Genomic DNA, 19,345 nt, shown 5'->3' on the forward strand with positions numbered 1-19,345 from the left:
GAAATGTGCTACATTTGTAATTTTTAGGCTTGAATGGACCATAAAAGAAGGTGAGATAAATCAGTGATAAGTACAGTTGGATGATGGACATATTTAATTGTTACCCTATATACAGATGTATGCCGGTAAACAAATGCCGATTGACAATGTAGTACGGTAATCAGTGCTTATTTAGCTCCATTTACATTAAGCAATAATCAGACTGTATGAGGACGAATGAGATCATTCATCCCCATACAGTGTGCATCATTGTCGGCAGGAGATCCCCTGCTTACACCAGGAGATGTGCTGACGAAAACAATGAAAGGCAATAAACAAGTGTTTGCTTGTTTGTCGGCTGATCTTTGGGCCTTTTTACATGGACCGGTGCCCGTGAATGATCAGCCCGTGCAGAGCTTAAAGGGTATTTCCATCTGTAACATTTATGGCAAATCTACATGATAGGCCATAAATGTCTTATAGCAGAAGCTTCCACCATTGGGACCTCTACGTATCCAGAGAATAAGAGTCCCCTGATTCCCGTTCCACCAGACACAACAGAATGTAGAGGTGACTGTGAATTTGTGCAGCTCTTTCCATTCCCCAAGTCTATAAGCTCCCCACCTACAGAAATTTAAGATATGTACTGTGCATAAATGTCTCAGATGGGAATACTCCTTTAAGGAAAGAAGGTTAAAATGTATTCATATATGACTGCACATGCTGTATAGACCGATCGATAAACAGTACATGTTCATAGATCTCCATTAATGTATTTTATATCCGGAATCACTTGTATGGACTAGAATTTGAAAACTTCCTTTGCAGCCACGGTGCCTGAGATCCTCGCATGGAGATCACATTGTAATACAGCATATATTGTGAAGTTATCCGTACTATTTGAATTAAATGTATAAAACCCCTTTAGGTCCAATCTGCCTCCCATTGATTTCAATAGGAAGCTGAGGCTTTCTTTTAACCGAGCGGCTTTTAGCTGCTCATGGGGAAAAAAAAGCGGCATGTCCTTTCTTGCAGCGGTTCCGCCGCTGACCTCCCAAATCAATGGGAGGCAGAAAAAGATTTTTGTGCTGCGTTTTTTTTCCGCGGTCCTCAATAGCAAGGTAAAAAAAAAACGGCAAAAAAAGCAGGGGAAACCATTGCAAGAAAATGCAGGCAGGTCAAAATCTACCTGCAAAATTCTTGAAGGAATAATATTGTGTTCTGCATATATTTAATGTTTAACCATTGAGCCAATTAGATCTGAATTGCTTCATTTCATTCTTTTACCAACAGACGGTATTCAATGGAAGTTAGAACAATGGAGACCTTTGGTGGCAAAGAAATATGATTATGGCATCACCTTATGAAGGTATTGAACGTTTACATCCCAATCTTCACATGTGTTGTGTGTAGAATGACTATAATGTATCTGATGACTTTATATCCTAACAGAGCATGTTAGGGTATGTGCACACGAACTAATTACGTCCGTAATTGACGGACGTATTTCGGCCGCAAGTCCCGGACCGAACACAGTGCAGGGAGCCGGGCTCCTAGCATCATACTTATGTACGATGCTAGGAGTCCCTGCCTCGCTGCAGGACAACTGTCCCGTACTGTAATCATGTTTTCAGTACGGGACAGTTGTCCTGCAGCGAGGCAGGGACTCCTAGCATCGTACATAAGTATGATGCTAGGAGACCGGCTCCCTGCACTGTGTTCGTTCCGGGACTTGCGGCCGAAATACGTCCGTCAATTACGGACATAATTAGTGTGTGTGCACATACCCTTACATTGTTGTTTAGAATGGAATGCACTTGTTTTCGTCTCTCTTCAGCTCTCCTCTCTTGGGAACAAGTCATTTGTAACAATCTGAATACAGTATTGGTAACAGAACACATGAATAATAAACATGGCCTTAATGCTTCAAAGGAAATTAAGATTTTTCTTTAGCAGAATTCCAAACAACAACTATACTGGCTGCTAGAATTCACTCTATGTTGCCGTTTTGGAGGATACTATTATTATTTGGCATCATACAAAAATATATGTGCACCTTTTATACATCAAGAATAAATCATGCTAAAATGTGTGTGTCTCTTGCAGGGGGTCTGGGGTATGACTGCACTGCATGTACTGTCTTGTGCACTCAGTGGCAGTCCAACAGGGACTAATAGGACTGTAGGCAGTGACCGTCTCTCTCCCACCCCTGCCCATCCCCTTGACCCATGACAGAGCTAGTTGCTGTCAAGGCACTTCAGTAACGTTAATGTGTGAGTAAGTGACAGCATATCATGATCTAGAAAGATGACTATGTGCTGAGAAAAACGCAGCATAAACGTTAATAAATTGACCTGCGGTGCAGAATTTAATTCCGCAGCATGTCAATTTATGCTACATTTTTGTTGATTTTCTGTTGCAGTTTTTCCCCATTACATTCAATGGGGATGCAAAACCCGCAACAGAAAGCTAAGTGTTGCGACTTTGACGGTGTAATCGCAGCGATTACGCCGCAAAAATCACAACTCAGGAAAAAATAATCATGCTTAGAACCTAGAAGGCTCTCCTTCTTCCTGCAGTCTGGCCTCCTGGGATGATGTTTCATCCCATGTCACCGCTGCAGCTAATCACAGGCTGCAGCGCCACATGGCCTGCAACGTCATCATAGGAGGCCGGACTACGCGCAGAGAAGACAGACGGGGTAAGTATGAGCACTTTCCTCCGCAGCGGAAATTCAGTTCGAAAAACCGGCGCGATTTTTCAGCTCAATGTACTGCGGCTTCCGGGTTGGACACGCTGCGTGATTTTTACGCAGTGTATCCGACCCGTGGGAACCGGCCTAAATGTCCATGCACACTGATTGGCTGCAGGGGTCAGATGTCAGTGTGAACTTCATCAATGCAGTGATTTAAACCACAGAATAATCGGCGCTAGAGCTTTGAGGGATTTAAAATGTGAGTATGTCCCATAATTGTTTCATGTTTTGTACCATTAAAGAGGATATACTTATAAAGTTGGGAAACCCCTTTAAGGCAATGCTGCTCTTTATCACTCAAGTCCTCTCATAATCTGTCTCATCTTCTCAACTATCTACTGTACTACTGTATATGGCAGCAATATCGCAATGAATACCAATACCTTATCGTTGTTTTTACTAAACAAATCCCTGGTTCATTCATTTGTCAAGAAAACTGAATGTATATTGTTAAAAACAATTGCCCGTCTTACATGATAAACTGGATGCCTATGGCAAACAAGTAGTTACACATTCAAGGCAAGTGAAATCTTAAAGAATGTAGTATGGCGGAATGTTATTTGCAAAACGCAGTCAGATATCACTTCTCATAAAATTGTTCTGTTATGCTGTTGATTTCAGCCCACGGGAAGAACAAAGCCCCATTTGAGTAAAATCTGAACCTAAACAACTACATATCCCAGTGAGCACAAGAGTTTCTACTAATTGCAAAAGTACTAGAACTTTTTGCCAATAATTTTAAAATGTTTATACTTATGGCCAGGAAATTTACTGGCAGCAAACTGCAGGTAAGTGCAATCAATTACAGATAAAGCATGTTACGTACAATGCCCAATTGTCCTCTTTTAACAACATGTTGTTAATTTAACTGCAGCCATTACTCTGAGCAATAATGTACAAGTCAGCGTGCTGTGCTTGTGTGATCTCATAGGCCACCCAATACCAGCTCCACTAAGTGCATTCAGAATACTATATATAGATTGTGTGTATGCATTGTACAACTCAACCCTAATAGGGACTAATTCATTGCCGTTTTTATTACATATTTTTCACGTATTAAGACGACCTAATTTTTAAGACTGATTGGTCTTTCTATAAAGAGATCATTAACTTACATTGCAAAATTTGTAATAGAGAGCAACAAAAGGGCATAGATGTTTTACCTAATATATTACCCTTAATATTTAGAAGTGATTTATCTTTACTATAAAGATCACTCACTGTACAGACGATGCATTTCTTCACATTAGTCCCTGCATCAATGGAGCTTACAATCTAAATTGCAGACACACAGAGACCAATTCGCATGGCTGTTTTGATGGAATGTCACTTGATCTATGTGTTTCTGGACTGTGAGAAAAAGGGTGGCAGAAATTAGGCCATATTTTACTTCATTCGATAATTAATTTCCCAAAAATAAAATTGAAAGGGGTAGGTCATCATTATATAATCGGTGGGGGTTCCCTCACCGATCAGCTGCTCGGGCTGCTTCCAAGCACCGGATGTCTGTGACGGAAGCAGATGTCTCTGGTCACAGTATAGTGGCAGAGCTGCTGCACTTCTCCTATTCAAGTGAATAGAAGCAGCGTTACGGTTCTGCAGCACGGCCGCTATGCAATGTACGGAGCAAATTGCTTCCGGCACTGAACACTGCATACCGTGCATAATATCCGGTGCCTGGAATTAGCCGGAGCAACTGATCGGAGCGGGATGCGGGTGTCGAACCCCCTCTGGCCATATACTAATAAACTATCCTGTGGATAGGTCATCAGTATGAAATGGTCCCGTGGCCAGACAACCCATTTAAGTGGTTTGACCAATATTTCAAAGTATCTTCCTTTCTGGAATACTGTAAACAAACTCTTGATATCTTGGGTCTGTCTATATAATTATGAATTACATACATATGATACACTATGTATTTGATAGATATGATTTCCAGTATCTAAAAATTTTTTACAATGTGAACACCGGGATCCAGTATGTTTCTGTCAACTTATGTATCATACTAAGTGCTCAGTTGGCCAGAGTACTGTATTTAATGGACTACGTGGCTTAGTTGCCATATCCTTAACCTACAGTATTGAGGGTTTAGTGGGGTGAACATCACCATCAGGTCAGTGGAAATTCCCTACAACCCAATCACATCTGTGGAGAGCTACAGAAGTCATGTGATGAATATTCTCCAGAATATCTTAAAAAACTGACAGCTAAAGTACCAAAGATCTACAATGCTGTAATTACTGCAGAAATATTGATACTCACCTCCTAAATATTGAGTTTAAGTGTTTTGGCCACACCCATTTCTATGTGCATAAAATCAAGCACACAGCCATGCAATTTCTGATGCCAAACATTTCTAGCAGTTTGGGTCGCACTGAAAAGCTCAATACTCAGATGCCACAAATCATTTCATGAAATTTCTGAACTGCTAGATGGGCACAGGTCAACTGTAAGTGCTATTGGGAAGTGGAAGCGTCTAGGAGTAACAACAGGTCAGTCACAAATCAGCAGTCCACGCAAACGCAGAGCGGGCCACCGAGTGCTGAGGAATATGGAGTGTAAAAATCGCTTATCCTTTGTTGTATCACTCACTACAGACTTACACACTGCCTCTATAAGTGAGATCAGCAGAAGATCTGTGCGTCCAGTGCTTCATCAAATGGGTTTGCCTGGTCAATCAGCTACACACAAGCCATAGATCACCATGCAAGTCAGATGAAATTGTGCAAAGCACGCCACCAATGGACTCTGGAGGAAACATGTTCTCAGGAGTTATGAATCACGCTTCTCTATCTGACACTCTGATAGACGAATCTGGGTTTGGAAGATGACAGGAGAACGCTACATAATGGATGCATAGGGCCTACTGTAAAATTTGGTGGAGGAGGGATAGGGGTCTGGGGCTGTTCATGGTTTGGCCTAGGCCCCTTATTTCCAGTGAAGGATAATGTTAATGCTGCAGCATACAAAGACATTTTTTACTATTAAATGCTTCTACCTTTGTGAGAACCGTTTGGGGAAGGCCCTTTCCCGTTCCAGCATGACTGTGTCCCATACACAAAGCAGAGTCCATAAAGACATGGTGTGACGAGTTTTGGTGTAGAGCAACTGGTGTGGGCCCTCACAGAGCTCTGACCTCAACCCCATTGAACATCTTCAGGATGAATTGGAACACCAATTGCGAGACAGACCTTTTTGTCCAACATCAGAGCCTGACATCACAAAAGTACAGGCTGGACCCGGCAGAATGCCATAGGGGGAGGCCACCATGATCAGGGATGTTAGGAAGGGAAGGAGTTAAGGAGTTAGGGGTGTGTTTAGGAGGGGGCGGATGTGAGGGGGGGCGAGGTCAGTTTACTTAAGGGTAGGAGAGGGAAAGGCGTCGCCATCTTTAGTAACAGCTCAGGGAAGCTTGTGAGTAACAGCTCAGGGAAGCTTGCAGCAGCACAGGGAAGCTGGTGATCTTTAGTTAACAGCACAGGGAAGATTGCAGCAGCACAGGGAAGTTTGTCCAGTACTTTATAATGGATGCACTACTTACCCAGCTCCGTGTTTGGATCTGGGGCGCAGGCGGTGCCGTCCTCTCCTCCCCGGCGGCGGTCACGTCGCACGAGGCCTCCGGAGAGGTTGAGCCCGGAAGTGATGCCACGAGCCAGGCGCAGGGTAAGGAGCCCCACGAGGGACCCTCCAGGCCGGGCCCCTCGCTCGGCTGCCGTGAGCAGGACGGCCTGGTCTGAGAGGAATCCTGGAAGCCGGCCTGGCTCAGCGGAGGTGGTAGGGCAGGCACCCATGCATCCGGGACCTCCCTCTGCCTCCAGACGACGGGACCCAGGACTTGCGGTGGGCCGTGCTGGCGATGCTCCAGTCGGGCGGCCCACCTGTACCCAGGATGGTGCAACCAATTCCAGGCGTGTGCCACGGTCGGTGGTGACACGGCGGGCAGGAGGGCGGCTACCTGCGGGCCGCGGGGTGGTCGAGCCTCCCCAACAGACGGGCGGAGAGGCCCAGTTCATTGGCGCAGTTAAGGAGCGCTCCATCAGAAGGTCGGGGATGTCATGCGTGCGGCGCTTGTCCTGGCCCGTCTGGGCAGGATGAAGTGGACGACCGTGAGTTCGGTGACCAAGAGGGACGTCTGGATGGATCCTTCGCCCCGGCTGGTGGGGACACAGCACCTGCGCAGCCCGGTGAGTCGCTGTCTCCTACTTTTTCATTGCCTGCTGTATTTCGGTCCCCAGGGGTAGGGGGTGGGGGTTCACTTTTGCCTACGGGATTGCCGGGGTGTAGCGGGGGGATTACAGGAAGTACGGGTGGTGGGGGTGAGATTCAGGAATTGTTGTGTTGTGTGCGTGACCTTTTGGCGCGATGCGGAGGGGGGGCGATAGGTTCCCCGTCCCCGGTTGCAGCTTGGGTGGGGCCGTCGGGGCCTGCAGTGGTGGATAGCACGCTATGGGGAGCTGGGGTGGTGTCTAGGGAATCGGGCGTGGCAGTGTCGGTGCAGACAGAAAAGGATGTGGCAGTGGATGAGGTGCGGTTGGATGATAAGGCGAAGGGCGAGGTCTATGTTTGTTTTGAGGGCCCATTGGGGGCGCATCTGAAACCGGAAGTAAGGGAAAAGATATGGAGGGATGAATATGTGGAAATTTTTTCATTGTTGCCGTTGGAGAAGTTCAATTTAGATAAAGGGAAGTGGTTGGAAAGCAAGAAGGAGAAGGAGGAAAAACGTCGGTATCGATTGATTCCCCAAACTTTTGTTAATTGGTTGCAGGCGTTTGCTATTTTGGCAAGCGTAATTGGACAGAAGACGCCGGAGCATTGTTCCGGCCTCTTCTGTTATATGGATGCTATCGGAGAGGCTCATCGAGTTTACGGCGGGCAGACGTGGCTGCGCTATGATGAGCAGTTCCGGCAGCGGAAGGCAGTGAGACCTGACATTAGGTGGGATAACAAAGACATAGGGTTATGGTTGCGGGTCATGGCTCCAGTGCGTTTTGGCCAGTCCTTTCAAGGGGGTGGGGCCGGGGTGGCCGGCCCCTCATTGCCTTCGGGGGGGGGGAGCAGGGGGGACAGGAGGAAAATCCGGGTTCTGCTGGCAGTTTAATGAGGGCCAGTGTAAGTTCGGATCGGGTTGTAAGTTCAAACATAGCTGCTCCTCCTGCGGGGGGATCTCTCACGGAGCGGTTAAATGTTTTCGGAAGGGAAAAGGACGAGGGGCCGGGGGCGCTAGTCAAGGGCCGGACACCGGTGAGGTGGGAAGACATGGAGCCCTTTCTAAATAGGTACCCTGATAGGTCCAGGGCAAGTTTGTTGTTGGATGGTTTGCGGGTTGGTTTCCGGAACCCTGCCCCTGCTCACAAGGTGCCGTTTACCTTGCGTAGTTTGCGTTCAGCGTTGCAGTATCCAGGGGTAGTAGGGGATAAGTTGCGGAAGGAGGTGGAGTTGGGGCGCATGGCAGGTCCGTTTGAGAGTTGCCCTTTACCGGAGCTGGTGGTGTCACCACTGGGGGTGGTGCCTAAGAAGGAGCCGAATAAGTTTAGGCTCATACATCATTTATCTTACCCGAGGGGGCGATCGGTTAATGATGGGATTTCTCCAGAACTTTGCTCGGTGGCTTACACGTCGTTTGATGCGGCAGTTGCGTGGGTGCGCCGCTATGGTGTGGGTGCATTAATGGCAAAAACGGATATTGAGTCGGCCTTTCGCCTCCTCCCTGTGCATCCTGACAGCATACGGCTGTTAGGATGTTATTGGGACGGGCCTTATTTTGTGGATCGCTGCCTCCCTATGGGGTGTTCTATTTCCTGTGCCTATTTTGAGGCTTTTAGTTCTTTCCTGGAGTGGGTGGTTTGCGATGTTGCGGGGGTCTCGTCGGTCATACATTACTTGGATGATTTCCTGTGTGTTGGTCCAGGCGGGTCTTCGGTTGGTGCTACGTTGTTGAACATGATAGAGTGGGTGGCAAAGAGGTTCGGTGTGCCTTTGGCCCAGGACAAAACGGAAGGACCTAGCTCCTGTCTGGTCTTTTTAGGAATCACCATTGATTCTTTGAGGATGGAGTGTCGGCTCCCGCAAGATAAATTGGTAGCGTTACGGGCGGAGGTGGACCGGGCTAGACATTTGCGTAAGATCACGTTACGTGCATTACAGTCATTATTGGGTAAGCTTAACTTTGCTTGCAGGATTATGCCCATGGGCCGGATTTTCAGCAGGCGGCTGTCGGGAGCGACGGCTGGGGTGACAGCCCCTCATCATTTCATTCGTCTGACACAGGCGCTGAGGGCAGATTTGGCAGTTTGGTTTGAGTTTTTGCATCGTTATAATGGGAGGTCCTTGATCATGGCCCCGGTGGTTGACAGCGTAGATTGGGAGCTGTTTACAGATGCTGCGGGGGGCGTGGGATTTGGGGCTTACTGCAAGGGTCAGTGGTGCGCGGCGCGGTGGCCTGAGGAATGGGCGGAGTTGGGTTTGGTGAAGAACCTGGCATTCCTAGAGCTGTTTCCCATAGTAGTGGCGGTGGAAATTTGGAGTGAGAGGTTTCGGGACAGCAAGGTACGGTTCCATTGTGACAACTTGTGCGTGGTGGGGGCTATTAACAACGTGTCAGCGTCATCCCCCCCGGTCGTCCGGCTGTTGAGGCACCTGGTTTTACGTTGCTTGTCTTTGAACGCTTGGGTTGTGGCGGTTCATGTGCCAGGGATCAAAAATGACATCGCAGATTCTCTTTCTCGCTTGCAGTGGGAGCGGTTCAGGATGGTGGCTCCGGACGCGGAGGAGGACGGGATCGCTTGCCCGAAATGGTTGTGGGGGCTGGGTTACGAGCCGCAGGAGGTTTGATTCAGGCTTCGCTTGCGCAGGGTACTTGGGCTGCTTATGATTCGGCGTGGCGGGAGTGGGAGAGTTGGTTGGCAGTTCTGGAGGGTGTAGTGACGGATGATGATCGGGTGGTGGCGTTGTTAGTCTTTCTGGGGCAAGTCTCTATCGCGGGCTGGTCAGTGTCCAAGGTAAATCGTTTTGTGGCAGCCCTGGCTTTTGGTTTTAAGGTCCGGGGGTACACAGATGTTACAAAAAGTTTTTTGGTTGGCCAGGCCCTGAGGGGGTACAGGAGAGGGAGGATGTTGCCGGATCGGCGGCGCCCTGTCTCGTTTATGTTGTTGGAACAGTTGTGGGGGGTGTTGTGTGACATTTGTTTTTCCAGCTACGAGGTGACCCTGTATAGGTTGGCATTCTCGTGGGCATTTTTTGGGGCCCTGAGGGTCGGGGAGCTGGTGGCTCCCAGCACAAGGAGACCTGGGGGGTTGAGAATGGAAGATGTGTTGGTAACGGATCGGAGTGTGGAATTCTGGATCCGGCGGTCTAAGACGGATCAAGGGGGTCGGGGTAAGAGAGTGGTGTTGGGGGTGGCCAAGGGGGTCAGGATGTGCCCAGTCGCCTGCTTTGCGGGGTTCAGAGAGGTCTCAACGGTGCGTAGGGGACAGTTGTTGTGTCATGAGGATGGGTCCTTTATGTCCCGGTATCAGTTTACGTGGGTTTTTCGTAGGTGTCTGCGGAAGTTGGGACTGGAGGAGGCGTTGTTTTCCCCCCATTCTTTTCGGATTGGGGCAGCGACGGAGGCGGTGGCATGGGGGTTGGGTGAGGAAGTGGTAAAGCAGATAGGTCGATGGGATTCCCGCCGCTTCCAGCTGTATGTGCGCCCTCAGTTTATATGATAGTCCAGTCGTAATCCCTCCTTCTCTACACTCCCTCCAGGTCCCCTCATCGTTTTTCTCTCCTCCTCCATGTTTCGCTTGCATCCTTACTCGTTTTGTTAATCAGTGGTTTTATTTTTCAGGACCAGCGGGGCGATTGGTGTGGATCGTCGGGCATTCCTACGTTCATTGGGGGGCGGAGCGGGCGGATGTTCGTCCAGACGGGCGGCAGTTGGGTTTTCGGTGGGAGGATGTAGTCGTGCGGTGGCTGGGGAGTAGGGGGATGCTGTGGAGTCGGGTGTTGCCGGACGTGCATCGGTTTGCGCTGATGGACAGGGCCCCGGATGTCTTGGTGTTGCATGTCGGGGGTAACGATTTGGGTAGTCGTCCTTTTCGGGAATTGATCAGGGATATAAAATACGATCTACTCAGGTTATGGTCCGGCTATTAAGGTGGTGTGGTCAGAGATTGTCCCGCGGAAGGTTTGGCGGCATGCTAGATCGGTGCAGCGGTTGAATAAAGCCAGGGTTAAGGTTAATCGGGCAGTTTCGGGTTTCGTGGTGAGAAACGGGGGGGTCTTCGTGCGTCATTATGACTTCGAGGATGGCCAGGGTAATTATTGGCTAGGTGATGGTGTGTACCTGATGGCCGTGGGGATCGACCTGTGGACTCTGCGCCTGCAGGAAGGTATCGAAAGGGCCCTCTCGTTGGGTGGGGGCTCGCATACTTAAAGGTGTCTAAGTATGTTCGTGTGGCGGATTGGGGGTCCTTGGAGTTGGTGGTAAATTACTGTGGGGGGGGGATTCATAGGGGGTATGGTCCCTCCCCAATTTATTATGGTTGGTAGTCTGCTCAATTTGGGCTCCTGCTGGGTGGTGTCCCGAGGAGTGGTCAATTTGGGCTCCTGCTGGGTGGTGTCCCGAGGAGTGGTCAATTTGGGCTCCCGCTGGGTGGTGTCCCGGGGAGTGGTTGCGGTTGAGGTCAGCCAACTGCTGGTATAACGGTGCCCCTGAGCCAGTAGGGTGACGGCTGGGAGAAAAATACTATGCAGGTGGGCTGTTTCGTGACAGACTTTTGTAGCTCCAAGGACTCCCCTTCCATTGTTATTATTATTTGTAAATTGGTGTTCTTGATGTTTGTTTGTAAATAAAATGGCTGCTGTGGCCAAATTTATCCAACCCAAGTGTCTGAGTCTTATTAGAGGGACAGGGGGTTTGGAAAAAGGTATGGCCATTAATGGGGAAGGTGAGTAGGTGAAGCCACTTCCCCCCGGTAGGAGTGTACGCACTCTACAGTCCCCTGATCAAGTACAGGCTGGACCCGGCAGAATGCCATAGGGGGAGGCCACCATGATCAGGGATGTTAGGAAGGGAAGGAGTTAAGGAGTTAGGGGTGTGTTTAGGAGGGGGCGGATGTGAGGGGGGGCGAGGTCAGTTTACTTAAGGGTAGGAGAGGGAAAGGCGTCGCCATCTTTAGTAACAGCTCAGGGAAGCTTGTCCCACCCTCCCTCCCAAAATGATGTGTTCATCTGTGTGACTATTTTGGTATTTCGCTTTGTTGCTCGTTGTTTTTGTTTTTCCGCAGGTACCGGAGGATGCTGTGGAACAGTTTTGCAATGTCGCAGCAGTTGTATGGCGGATTGGGGGTCCTTGGAGTTGGTGGTAAATTACTGTGGGGGGGGGGGGATTCATAGGGGGTATGGTCCCTCCCCAATTTATTATGGTTGGTAGTCTGCTCAATTTGGGCTCCTGCTGGGTGGTGTCCCGAGGAGTGGTCAATTTGGGCTCCTGCTGGGTGGTGTCCCGAGGAGTGGTCAATTTGGGCTCCCGCTGGGTGGTGTCCCGGGGAGTGGTTGCGGTTGAGGTCAGCCAACTGCTGGTATAACGGTGCCCCTGAGCCAGTAGGGTGACGGCTGGGAGAAAAATACTATGCAGGTGGGCTGTTTCGTGACAGACTTTTGTAGCTCCAAGGACTCCCCTTCCATTGTTATTATTATTTGTAAATTGGTGTTCTTGATGTTTGTTTGTAAATAAAATGGCTGCTGTGGCCAAATTTATCCAACCCAAGTGTCTGAGTCTTATTAGAGGGACAGGGGGTTTGGAAAAAGGTATGGCCATTAATGGGGAAGGTGAGTAGGTGAAGCCACTTCCCCCCGGTAGGAGTGTACGCACTCTACAGTCCCCTGATCATGCTCTTTTGGCTGAATGGGCACAAATTCCACCAGCATACTCTAAAATCTTTTGTAAAGCCTTCCCAGAAGAGTGGAGGCTGTTATAGCCTTGAAGGGGTCTGACACCCAGAGACTGCACCGATCAGCTGTGCCATCTGCCTCCAGGCGCCGGATGTTTTGAACAGTACGCAGTAGTTGGAGTCGGAAGCAGATGACTCCAAACACTGCATAGTGACCGTTCTGCAGAACTGCAGCTCTGCTTCTATTCACTTGAAAAGGAGCAGAGCTGCAGTACTGCAGCTTGGCCGCTATTCCATGACTGGAGCCAACTGCTTCTGGCTCCAACTACTGCTTACCGTTCAAAACATCCGGGGCACCTGAGCGACTGGTCGGTGTGGGGTCGGGGTGTCGGACCCCCACTGATCATATAGTGATGACCTATCCTGTGGATAGGTTATCAGTTGTCCGGTCATGGACAACCCCTTTAAAGGCAGCCCAATGGGTTACCACTATATTAACACCTGTGGTTTTGGAATGGGATGTCCAATAAATTCACATAGGTGTGATGGCCTGGTGTCCACATACTTTTGGCAATGTAAGATAGATAGACAGACAGGCAGGCAGGCCGACAGACAGACAGACAGACAGACAGACAGACAGACAGACAGACAGACAGACAGATAGATAGATAGATAGATAGATAGATAGATAGATAGATAGATAGATAGATAGATAGATAGATAGATAGATAGATAGATTGATAGATAGATTGATAGATAGATATGCCCGCTGTCTCAGGGTTGTTTTTCACTCAGATCTTTCCTTTACTCCTCACATCCAATCACTTTCACGCTCCTGTCATTTTCACCTCAAAAATATCTCCAGAATCCGCTCTTTTCTTACGGAGGGAACCGCCAAAACTCTCATTGTTGCTCTGATTCACTCTCGTCTTCCCCTCACCAAACTCTCCCCTCTCCAATCTATCCTCAATGCAGCAGCCAGGCTCATATTTATGACCAACCGCTACACCAACGCCTCTACCCTGTGCCAGTCACTGCACTGGTTGCCCATCCCCTTCAGAATAAAATTCAAACTTATTACTCTCACCCACAAAGCTCTCCACAGTGCTGCACCTCCTTACATCTCCTCCCTCATCTCTGTCTACCACCCTACTCGGGCACTACGTTCTGCCAACGACCTTAGATTAAAATCCTCCATAATCCGAACCTCCCACTCCCGTCTCCAATATTTTTCTCGTGCTGCACCGGTCCTCTGGAATGCGCTACCCCAGACAATCAGATTAATTCCCAATATCCACAGTTTTAAACGTGCCCTAAAAACACATCTATTTAGACAGGCCTATAACATTCCATAATCTGACTCCTTTCCATGGCCCCCTTTTAGATTAGTCATCAGAATAAGATTCCGTAACACTCCTTCTCTTCATGTCTGTCATACACGGATACTGGCTGGTGACCGGCTCATGCAGCTTTATGTTACCTCCCCATGTGTATAAAAGTGGCCGGACTATTGTACAGAACAAACACTGTTACACTTTATGTCTCCTTTATTTCCTCATAGATTGTAAGCTCTTGCGAGCAGGGTCCTCACTCCCCAGATTTGAATTGTAAATGAACTTTGTCACTATGTAATGTCTGATATTGTTTGTTTCATGTTCCCTCTAAATTGTAAACTGCTGCGTAATATGTTGGCGCTATATAAATAAAGATTATTATTATTATTATTATTATTATTATTATTATTATACTAGCATCATAGTTATGTACGATGCTGGGAGTCCCTGCCTCTCCGTGGAACTACTGTCCCGTACTGAAAATATGATTACAGTACGGGACAGTTGTCCCGCAGTGAGGCAGGGACTCCTAGCATCATACATAACTATGATGTTAGGAGCCCGGCTCCCTGCAGTGTGTTCGGTCCGGGACTTGTGGCCGAAATACGTTCTGTCCTTTACGGACCGAACATGCCCGTGTGAATCCAGCCTAAGATATTAATTGCAATATATATTTTTTTTCCCATTTTAATTTTAGACTCTGCGATGAATAAATCTCTTAGTAAGCGTTCATGCACACAACAACCGTTGCTGTTTTGTGGACCGCAAAACATGGATCCTAGTGGCTTCCGTGTGCTGTTCGCTTTTTTTTTGTGGACCCATACACTAGAATGGGTGAGACGGACCGCAAATACGGAAAAGAATAGGATCTATTCTCTAATTTGAGGAATGGACACACAGATCCACACATAAAAAAACACATGTGTGCATGGCCCCATAGAAATGAATGTATGCTATCCACAAAAAAAATATAACGGATCGTACACTGCAGAAAACAAGGGCCCTTATGCTAATTTGCTGAGTACAGTTGACTGACAGATCAGTAGTCTACAATACTCCTAAATGTCATTTTCAGCTAAATGCCAGTCTCTGATCTTGGGAGCTGAATTCTCTTAGCAGATACATGTGCTCAAAGTTTCATAATAGATTTGTTTTAACTTTTCCCACAAACAGCCTAATTACTAAAATAACTGATTGTCCATGAATGTATGCCATTTTATGCATAATAAAAAGAGAGATGATAGATAGATAGATAGATAGATAGATAGATAGATAGATAGATAGATAGATAGATAGATAGATAGATAGATAGATAGATAGATAGATAGATAGATAGATAGATAGATAGATAGATAGATAGATAGATATGAGATAGATAGATAGATAGATAGATGATAGATACAGATAGATAGATAGATAGATAGATAGATAGATAGATAGATAGATAGATAGATAGATAGATAGATAGATAGATAGATAGATAGATAGATAGACAGACAGACAGACAGACAGACAGACAGACAGACAGACAGACAGACAGACAGACAGACAGATAGATAGATAGATAGATAGATAGATAGATAGATAGATAGATAGATAGATAGATAGATAGATAGATAGACCATTAATATATTTTGCATGTGCATTTCTATGTACATTATTCACCTCAGCACACAACTAGGCAGAGCAGCCACAATAACAGCTTCTTCCTAATAGTGGCCTGGCGACACCGGAGTGTTCTGTCTCACAGATTGACGAGCCCTCTGCTGCCGATTTACAGTTACACGGCAGCCACTCTGGAGCCGGAACACATCTGGAGTAGAGTAAACTGAGGGATTCAGGGGCCAGTCTTGGCTGTGTTCTTAAATGAGAGCAGCTGATGAAAGCCAACACTACCTCCCAGAGCCCTTTCCAATCCCTTGGCCCATTTGCTAATCTAAACAAAGATGGTAGAAACACACAATGACCTTATGCTACAATGTTGACACTATTCCTATCACTCCAGGGCCAGAGCAAAAAGAACATTAGTAGTTCATTTTATCTGATCACATCTCATGTTCCATGTTTTCTGTCATTATAGTGTATTCACAGCATTACATTATTCCTCAAAGTTACATTACAGGCCCAGGGCTTGCAGCAAAGTGTAAAAATATTAGTAAAATATTTCTGCAATACGGTGCAGTATTTAGCTTTGCAATCCTTATGAAAAAAAGCATCTATCAGCTTCTTATTAATGGCATTAACTTTGTTGTTTGCCAAATATAATCTAATATAATCAGTATATCCCATTTTTACTACATTATGTGCACTGTTCTTTTTTATTTAAATTTACATGCATAAAGCTTTCTAGTAATAATAAGAAAAAAACAGTCCTTGGATTTTGGTAAAAGTATACGTTTTCACAATTCACGCATAAACCCATTCAGGGAGGAGTTAAAGGGAAGGTGTCATGAATTTCTTTTTTTTATCATATTGCTTTTAATATGATATTAACATAAATTTTATTTATTTGTGTTCTCATGTTCTACTTTTTACTTTGTTCTTACTTTTACTTCTCTATGGGGACTGCCATTTTATTTTCATCTCTGTATGTGTCGATTAACGACACATACAGAGATGGAATACGGCACATACAACCCCATAGAGGATGTGAACGGGAGCCGTTCCAGTCTCAGAAGCGTAACGCCGTCTGTGTGGGAAAGGCGCATCCCACACAGACCAAAACGAAGCTCGTTCGCAGAGCGAAATCCGGCTCCATTTTCATGTGGACCGGAAGCCGCTGCCGGACAGTAAGATGACGACTTCCGGCTGCGGCTTCCGGCCATATGTTCAAGGAAGCGAAGGAGCAAGGAATAGGAGCAGAGGCGGCGGCGGCAGGAGAAGGTAATATATGTTCGTGTATGTGATGTGTGTATTATGTTCGTGTTATACTGTCTGCTGAGCACTGTATCTAATCCTCCTACACTGTGCAGTCACTCAGAAAATGGCGGCACACAGTGTAGGAGGTTTGAAGATTCAAAGCCCTCCTTCTCCTGGCACCAGCCAGAAGAAGGGAGGAGGAATTGTCTGAGGACAATAGAGAGAGTGTGTCCACCGAAAATTTGCAACATAAATCAATGAGGTTGCTTTACCACATTGACCATGCTGCAATTTTGGTAACTGCTCCCTCTAGTGCTCAGCACATGGAAATGTTATAAATTAGAATCTAATTTATAATATTTCCTGACTTGTGAAAAAATTAAAAAAATTAAAACAACGTGTAATCACTTAAATAATAATTGTTTAACTAAAAAAAAAAAAATTCTAGCAACAAATTCCCTTTAACCCGCAGATTTTATCTCACTGTAGACTTACTCCCTTTTCCTCCCTGCATGTGTCTATGCGACCCAGCATTTTTATTACTAACAGTGCTTCCCCTGTGAATTAACATTCACACATCTTGATTACTATTTACCCATGTCTCCATGGCAACTTCGTCTCTGACAACGCCTTGCTGACGTCTACACGCCAGGGGCGTAGCTAGGGGGGGCAGGCGGGGCATGTGCCCCGGGCGCAACCTGGAGGATACGGATAGAGGGGCGCCCAAGAGCAGCTGATCGCTGCTGACAGGCGCCCCGTATGTGGGACACCTGCAGCAGCTTAGGAAGAGCCAGGACATTACGGCGTTCTGACTGGGGTCTGTGACGGCCAGGGAGTGGACCAGTCCAGTCACCTGACCTCACGTCAGTGACATGAGGTCAGATGACTCAGGTCAGGGGACAGGTCCACTCCCGTGCTGCAGCCTCCCTGCATCTGGCTCTACTCTGTGCTCTGCCGAGAAGCAGAGAGGAAGCTCCGCCCACACACAGCCCGTCCTGACCTGTCAGCAAGGAGACATGGTGAGTGTCTTTGTGTGTAATGTGTGTATCTGTGTTTGTATGTGTATATGTTACAGTGTGTGTGTGTGTGTGTGTGTGTGTGTGTGTGTGTGTTTGTCTCTTGAATCTACTACATTATCTGTACTCAGAGAGTTATCACTGTGTTATCTGTGGTGTTACATAGGACTGCAGATAACACTTCTACATTATCGGTACTCAGAGAGATGTGAATGTGTTATCTGCGGTGTTACATAGGACTGCAGGGAACATCTACTACATTATCTGTACTGTGTGCTAAATTACAATCTCAGCTCTGCTACACAGTACAGATAATGTAGTAGATGTTACCTGCAGTCCTATGTAACACTACAGATAACACAGTGATATCTCTCTGAGTACAGATAATGTAGTAGTGTTACCTGCAGTCCTATGTAACACCACAGATAACACAGTGATAACGCTCTGAGTACAGATAATGTAGTAGATGTTACCTGCAGTCCTATGTAACACCACAGATAACACAGTGATAACTCTGATTACAGATAATGTAGTAGCTGTTGCCTGCAGTCTTATGTAACACCACAGATAACACATTGTGCTAAATTACAATCTCAGCTCTGCTACAATGTGTTATCTATGGTGTTACATAGGACTGCAGGCAACAGCTACTACATTATCTGTACTCAGAGAGTTATCTCTGTGTTATCTGTGGTGTTACATAGGACTGCAGGTAACACTACTACGTTATCTGTGCTGTGTACATATGTGCCTGTGTGGGTATATATGGGTCTGTTTGTGAATGTGTCTTTGTGCTTGTATATTTGTGCCTTTTATGTATTTGCATATGTTCCTGACTGTGTATTTATCTGCTGGTGTGTGTGTGTGTGTGTGTGTGTGTGTGTGTGTGTGTGTGTGTGTGTGTGTGTGTGTGTGTGTGTGTGTGTGTGTGTGTGTGTGTGTGTGCATATGTGTCTGTACGTGTATATATTTACCTGTATGTATATATTCCAGATGTGTGTATGTATATTTGCCGGTATGTCGAAATATCTGTCTTTATGTATGTACAGTATATATGTTCCAGCGTGTCTATATATGTGGTTAATTTTTGGTTTGTGTAGGGGGCGGCAATAGAGAGTCCCGCACAGTGCGCCATCCAACCTAAGGCCGGCCCTGGCTGTCACCAACCCTTGTCAGAAGAAACTCCGCCGCTGCCTGCGCCGAATGACCTCCTCGACTCCTCCGGTAAGTCACACCAGGCACAGTGGAGAGTGGTAGCGGTAGACTACTGCTCACCGGTCTGTTCACAGTGTGGCGCTATTAAAAGGGGTGGGAGTGTGGCGCTATTTACAAAGGGGCAGTGGGCTGTGTGTGGCACTATCTACAAGGGGGGCTGTGTGGCACTATTTACAAGGGGGGCTGTGTGTGGCACTATTTACAAGGGGGGCTGTGTGTGGCACTATCTACTGGGGGCTGTGTGTGGCACTATCTACAAGAGAGGGGCTGTGTTTCTCTATCTACAGGGGGCTGTGTGTGGCATTATCTACA

At 46.9% G+C, this 19,345-nt stretch overlaps 1 long non-coding RNA gene across 1 annotated transcript in view; it reads left to right on the top strand.

The window, feature by feature from the left end:
- The first annotated feature begins 664 nt into the window (after positions 1–664).
- LOC142652671 (uncharacterized) overlaps positions 665–19,345 on the top strand; it is a 37,750-nt gene continuing 19,069 nt past the window's right edge. Inside the window, exons 1-3 of the long non-coding RNA XR_012847879.1 lie at positions 665–843; positions 1,273–1,348; positions 3,356–3,522. This is a non-coding gene — a long non-coding RNA (uncharacterized LOC142652671). The remainder of the gene's footprint in view (positions 844–1,272; positions 1,349–3,355; positions 3,523–19,345) is intronic.

Source organism: Rhinoderma darwinii, chromosome 5, assembly GCF_050947455.1.
Source record: "Rhinoderma darwinii isolate aRhiDar2 chromosome 5, aRhiDar2.hap1, whole genome shotgun sequence".
In the NCBI taxonomy this organism is placed as follows: Eukaryota; Metazoa; Chordata; class Amphibia; order Anura; family Rhinodermatidae; genus Rhinoderma; species Rhinoderma darwinii.